Source organism: Symphalangus syndactylus, chromosome 10 (assembly GCF_028878055.3).
Source record: "Symphalangus syndactylus isolate Jambi chromosome 10, NHGRI_mSymSyn1-v2.1_pri, whole genome shotgun sequence".
NCBI lineage: Eukaryota > Metazoa > Chordata > Mammalia > Primates > Hylobatidae > Symphalangus > Symphalangus syndactylus.
Genome location: NC_072432.2, coordinates 38,319,676 through 38,327,045, shown reverse-complemented (window position 1 = coordinate 38,327,045; position 7,370 = coordinate 38,319,676). Strand labels below are relative to the sequence as shown.

Sequence of the window (7,370 nt, the reverse complement as noted above, 5' to 3'; positions counted from 1 at the left end):
TGCCTTTTGAGAATTTAATTTTTAGTTATACATAAAGATGATCATTTCCGTCACACTTGACAGCTGCCTTTCTACTTATTTTAGTAATAAGTTATTTCAAATTCAATTGATATTTTAAAGAAAAAAATTATTTTAAAACTTAGGCTACATGGAGAAGGTGCCCTTATGGAGTTGGGACATGATTTCTAATTTCATGAAACTAAAGGTAAATGATTGATTTTTTTTTTAGCTTTTAAAAACAATTGTGGTAAAGTATACATAATATAAAATTTACCATTTTAACCATCTTTATGTGTACAGTTTAGTGGCATTAGGTACATTTACATTGCTCTGCAACCATCAATACTATCTGTCTCCACAACTTTTTCTTCTTTCCAAACTGAAACTCCATTATCTGCTAAAAAATAACTCCCCATTCCTACTTCCCCCAGCCCCTGGCAACCACCATTCTACTGTCTGTCTCTATAAATTTGACTACTCTAGATACATCATAGAAGTAGAATACTTGTCTTTTTGTGTCTGATTTATTTCACTTGGCATAACACCTTCAAGTTTCTCCATGTTGGAACATGGGTCAGAATGTCACACCTTTTTAAGGCTAAATAATATTCCATTGTATGTATATACGACATTTTGTTTATCCATTCATCTGTGATGGACATTTGAGTTGCTTCTACCTTTTGTTTTTTGTCACAACGATGCTGCTACGAACATTGGTGTATAGATAACAGATAAGTCTGGTTTTTTTTTTGTTTTGTTTTTATTGAAAAAGCCCTCCTTTTTTTTCAGAGACAAATGAACATTTATTTTTATGCCTTTCTTCCTATGTGTATTTCAAGTCTTTTTCAAAACAAAACCCCAGGAATCTCCAGATTCAATTATGTCCCTGGGCTTGGTCGACTGCTGCAGGAATCTTAGGGAGCCTTATACAAATGCTAGAGTTACTCATTTACCAACATTAAATCCTAGGTTAGAAGATGCAACAAAGCAGGACTCCTTCCTCCATGGAATGTGCTGATTTCAGACGAGGCGGCAGCCAATGTAGAAAAGGCTGAAATTTTTCCTTGGAATTGGACTGTGATGAGAGGTGCTTGCCATGAAACATAAGTTACTGTCTTTTCTTTTTTTGAGACAGAGTTTCGCTCTTGTTGCCCAGGCTGGAGTGCAATGGCTCAATCTCATCTCACTGCAACCTCTGCCTCCTAGATTCCAGCGAATCTCCTGTCCCAGCCTCCCAAGTAGCTGGGATTACAGGCATGTGCCACCATGCCCAGCTAATTTTTGTAGTTTTAGTAGAGACAGGGTTTCTCCATGTTGGTCAGGCTGGTCTTGAACTCCCGACCTCAGGTGATCCACCTGTCTCAGCCTCCCAAAGTGCTGGGATTACAAGAGTGAGCCATCGCATCTGGCCAGGTACTATCTTTTCTTTGACCCTTCCTTTCCAGTTTTTGAAGATAAGGCAGGAAATAATCTTCTCTAAAGATACTTGATAAAGATTCCCAAAAAAACAAAAACACATGCTTCCACTTCATTGATAAAAATTACTGCAATTTGGCACCTGGGTCTAGTTCAGCTGGTGGATGAGCTGATTGATGCGTTCACCCCAATAGCCAGGTGTGCCTATCTCCTTGAGGAAGCCCACTCTATTTTTGGTAGCATGACGGGCCACTGAGAGGTGGAAAGGGCGCAAGAACCATGAGATCTCCTGGAAATGCTTCCCTGGGAAGGCAATTTAATGAATGAGGTCTTCCAAGCAAATGACGCCAAATGTCCCCAGGTGCTCCTCAATCACTGTGTTGTCTGTCAGAGGGATGGTTTTATTCTTGACCTTGGCTTGTCCACATTTCAAAATGAGTTCCTGGGCAGACTTCAGATTTGGAAATCCCCAGGTCACATAAGGTTCCACTACACGCAGCACTTTTAGGTTCTAGGGGGTGACTTTTACAAAGACACCACTAAAAATTTTCTTTAGGCGAAGTCTTGCAATGGTTCTCTGCACCAGTAAACTCAGGCTATCGGTCCTTTCGATGCGTACATCAAAGGCCAAGGAATGTTTATCTGGCAATTCCAAGGCATGAGGTTTCACTTCTAGTCGTCTGAGACACAGCTTGTCACGTTTCTGCTGCCGGAATCATGTAGGAATTATTCCAGTCGCTTAAACCTGGGCCCTTTTCCTTTCCTCTGCTCCTTCTTTGACAAAAGTGCCTGCTTTGCCTGGGTGGCTTTGAGGGCTTGATAAGCCTTCCCCTTCTTCAGGAGATTTTCTGGAACCAAAGGGATTTTTCTTTGCTCTTGCTCCACCATCTTTATAGTGGTGCAGCTCAAAAAAGCCCTCTTATTTAACGAGTATTTATAGACTGCCTAATACTTAGTAGATACTGTGCTAGGTGCTGGGTACACACTGTTGATCTTAGAGCTTATCATTATGCCTTTGTATTTCTTGGATGTATAGGGCCCATATCATTGAAACCTAGGTTAATAAAAAAAACTAATCAGCAGTTATTATGACATAGCTATTCAGCAATCCAAATCCATAATGCCAATATTAATGTATTTGGGGATTAAAAGTGAAATATACGGAAAATATTTTCTCATAAACTATTAAAAATCATATTGCAGAAGTTTAACATTTAAATGATTATGCACTTTTTGAAAGCAGCACCTTCTTTTAGTTATACAAAGCATGTTTCCTTTGTTTTAACAAAACATTCTCATCTGAAAATTCTCTTGGGAATGGAAGGAACATGTATATCTAGCCTGTGAGGCAGTGATTGGTTGCTTTTTCACTTCATACTAAGCAGAGTGATAAGAAAGAAGAAAAAAGTCTCCACGGCAACCACTTTGATCATTAAAGTTTGCATTAAAAGGAGAGAACTAAATCTTGCTTGAACGTTACTGTTTTTTGCTAGGTTCTCTGGCAAGTCATTTTGCCTCTCTAAACCTGTTTCCCAGGGATAGTAAATACTGTATCTACTTTGCAGAGGTGTTTCAAGAATGAAATAACTCATATGAGGGCATTTTGTGACTCAAGCGCTACACCAATGTAAGGGTTTTAAAAAGTTGTTATTTTGCTAACATGCCCAGATATTAAATTCTAATAGCTACAAAGAAATGCCAAAATCTCTCAACATCCTGCTGTTTGTTAAAGAATTTAATCTAAGTTGTAAAAAGCTTTCCCCAGTGGAATTCAGGAAAGCTATTTTGAGTTAAAAAAAATGTGTCCTACAAATTTTTTTTCCCCTGAATTGGGCCATGTGCTGAAAAGTTTTTTCTCTATCATGCAGTGAAGCACATGGCTCCCTTCACAGATCACACACAAACCCTTGTGACACAGAAGGCCCCCTGCCACACACTTTTCCACTTCTACAGCTTCTACTAACTCATCCTAGTTCTGCCCCTATACGCACACAGAATATCCCTAATTAAATGCTCCTCAAATATTTAAAGAAGGTTATCAAGTCCTTTGGCTATGGCCTTTTCTCTGGAAAAACTAGGTTTTCAAAAATTTTACCTATTATATATTTAAATTTTTTATTTTCTCTATTTCTCATAGTGTCTAGAGTGGAGCCCAATATTCTAGATACAGTATGAATATTAAAGGAAAAAAATCACTTTCCTTATGCTGAGCCTTATGCTCCTATTAATATGTTCTAGGTTCATATTAAAGTTTTAATCTAAAATCTTGGCTTTTTTTTTTTAAAACAAGAACTGATAGTTGAGCCATATTTTACTCATTCCTTTTTCCTATAATGGCTTTTTAAGGTTCCACTGCAAGAGTTTCATCTATTCTATTCTTTGTAGATTTTGTCCTGTCGGATGCGAAACTGAAAGAGTATACAGAAAACATTTTTGATTCCCAGTTTTGCTTTTTTTTTTTTTTTTGAGACAGAGTCTCGCTGTCGCCCAGGCTGGAGTCCAGTCGTGCGATCTCTGCTCACTGCAACCTCCGCCTCAGCCTCCCAAGTAGCTGGGATTATAGGTGTCTGCGGGATTACAGGTGCCTGCCACCATGCCCAGCTAATTTTTGTATTTTTTTTAGTAGAGATGGAGTTTCACCACGTTGGCCAGGCTAGTCTCGAACTCCTGACCTCAGGTGATCCGCCTGCCTTGGCCTCCAAAAGTGCTGGGATTACAGGTGTGAGCCACCGTGCCCAGCCCCAGCTTTCCAGTTCGTGTAAAACCTGTCCTTACTTCTTTACTCTCCTTGAATTAGGCGAAACCCAAGAACAGTGCTTCTGCATCCCAGGTATTAGCACTCCTTTTACTTGAACTAGTTTGAGTTGGCTTCTGATGTTTGCACCCAGAACAGCCTTGACTGGAGCACAGCATTAACCCAACTTGACCTTACTTTACATATCCTTCGTCTGTAGAACTGAAGTCCAGCTGAAAGAGTTGTACCGAATGTATAGAAATTTAGCTGCTCTGGCTATGGGATTACAAGAGAAGGGAAAACATACCTCCTTCGCTTTGTTTCATCTCTTTTATACTGAACATGGAAGAAGCACCTCCTTCCACATATGGAAGGATTACTTCTGGAGAGCAAGCAATTCATGTGTGTAGTGGAAAAAAAAGTACTGAACGTGGATCTGAGGAAATGTTGGTTAGGGGAACATTTATCCTAATTCCCCTGGATTCAGGCAGTGTAAATTCAGGCAAGTCACCATTCCCTAGGTTTCAGTTTCTTCATATGTAAAAATTAAAGAATTAAGAGGATTATATATGATGTCTAATGTCTCTTTCTGCTTGAAATGTTAGCTTTAAGCATACCTCTGGCAGTGCATACAAAGAACCACTTTGCCATCTGCTGTAGGAGCCATCTTTTTCATTTCTGTGTTGAAAAGACATTTCTCCCCAAATCTTGGAGACAGCCAGGGCTGTCAAGGTGTGTAACGATGCTCCATGGATTCAAGACCCCTCTTCTTTCTCTCTAATTTGTATCTCTTTTTCTTTGCTGAACACATACAAATCTTCTTCCTCGTTGTTCTTAAGACTTTGAACAAGTCCATTCTTGCTTTGCCAAATTGTCCCAGGCCTGTGGTAAAATCTAGGGTCAGAGGGAAAGAGTTTTATCTATCACATTGTATCAGCAAAAATAACAGACATGGGTTATTTAACTAGAAGCAAATTTATGGATATTTTCTGCATGAATCTAATTCCTAATAAGGTACTTATTTTTGGAATTTTGGGTTTATTCTTATAATTTTTTAAAGATTTTTATATACTTACATTTCTTTATAGTTAAAAATGATTTACTATATCCATGCATATATGTATAGTCTACTTTAGTACCTTTTGTGATTTTAAAATCAATAATACAGAAATGTATTATAAAATTCAAAAAATACAAAAGGACATAATCTACCCATCTGCCCTATTCCCTGGACACCCAATTTTCCTATTCACAAGTAATCCCTACTTGTATTAACAGGTTTTTTAAAAAAGAGACCTTCTAGAGATATTCTATTCATACACAAGCATATACACACAAATATAGTCATAAAGATCATTATAATTATTGTTTTCCCCTAATGGTAACATACTATATAAGTAAGCATTTTTTTGTCACTTACCAATAAGTCCTGGCTATGATTATGACATCAACATTTGGAGACCTTCCTGGCTTATTTTAACAGCTTCATAGTATTCTATTTTTTTGATATACCAGAACTGATTTAATTAGTTCTTGACTGTGGTTGCCATTAATATCCTTTTACTTTTGTTGTTTTATGCATGTGTATATCTATTTGCAGTGTTAATTCCTAGAAATAGAACTGCTGGGCCAAAGGGCAGCTGCATGAGTCATCTAGATGTATGCTTCTGAATTTTCCTCCCAAAACGTGGTTGTCCTGATTTATATTTCCACAGGCAACATGAAAGGGCCTATTTCCCCACATTTATTCCAACATAGTGCATTATCACACTTTTGAGGTCTTGCCATTTTGTGGGGTGAAAACCATTATATCACTATACTTTTAAATTGCATTCTATATTATATTATCTTCTCTATTAGAGTTTCTATTTAGTTATCTTAAATAAATATTTGATATAGATTTTTCAAGTTACCTAAACTATGGGCCAAACAATGGTGAGAAACCAAGAAGGTTTTTAATCTTAAAACTCTAAAAAACAAACTTCAGAACATCTAATAAGTTGTCTTTCTTTCTGCCTCTTATTCTCTATTTTCCTTTCCTATTTACCTATATCTGTCAACCATTCATGAAGAACTTAAATCTACATTTAATATTTCTATTTACTGAGTAAAATGTTTTGATCCCTTTCTTTATTATAAAAAGCAAAATAATTAGATAATTCTATATTTCTTAAAAGATAAATTTAAAACAACCGTATCCTTTAGGTTAGTCAGTTTTTGGTTGGAAGCAACAGAAACTATGGCTGATTGAAGCACAAATGGGGTAGCTCTAACTGCAGGTGAGCGGGCTCATCAGCCATGAACAGTGTTCAGAATCATGCTACAGAATCACACAGGCATCGCCATTGTTGTACGCTATCCTCTGTGGTTTGATTATTCCTGATTACCGACCTTGGGTGCTGTGCTGGTACAATTGCTCCTGTTACCTCAGAAAATGGATGTGGCTGCTACTGGCTTCTCCAAAATGAAATTGGAGCAGCCCTGCTTCTTTAGGCTTACAACATCTGATTTGGTCAGTGCAGGCCATGTCTGGTCTGTGGCCTTGGTCGGGTGTCCATGCTGTGCCTGTAAAGGAGGTTGTGGAAACCGTTATTAGGCATTTTCAGCTTCTAGTTAGAAGCAGGCTCATCTTGCCCTCTAATAGGTGGGGACACCCTATCATTGAAGGTTGGTAAAAAAGGTTGACAATTATCATCAATAATTCTCAACTGGTGTTCTTTTCCTCCAGGCGATGGTCTTAAAAGATTGTTACTTGAGAATCACAAAACTGATATTCTTTTTCTTCTCTTGGCCTGAAATATTGAGGGTTAAGGAGGAAAATAATTGGTCCTCTCTTCACATAGCCTGATAGAATTTTGGCTGGGACAGGGAAACAGGAAGATGCAGTTAGAGAAATAACTGCCAATGTCAATATTTATGCCTGTAAGTACCAATTTTTAATCTTCTACTTTGATTATTAAAGTATACATTCTCTTTCCAGGGTCTTAGTTTTTCTCAAAAATAATTTAACACACTAACAGTTTCTGGATGAAAATAACAATGTATTGTTTTTGTATTTTCTAGAATCAGAACAGTAAGTTAGGGCTAGCCGCAAAGATATACATGCCTAGAAGGAAGTTAATATAAACCATTTCTACCAGTCTAATTGTATTAGTTTGCTAGGGTTGCTGTAACAAAATACCACAGACTTGGTGGCTTAAACAGCAGAAATTTATTGTCT

General features: G+C 37.6%; 1 pseudogene; it reads right to left on the bottom strand.

Moving 5' to 3' along the window:
• Nucleotides 1-1,551: 1,551 nt before the first annotated feature.
• LOC129492074 (large ribosomal subunit protein uL30-like 1) lies at nt 1,552-2,316 on the bottom strand (annotated as a pseudogene).
• Between the last annotated feature and the right edge of the window lie 5,054 nt (nt 2,317-7,370).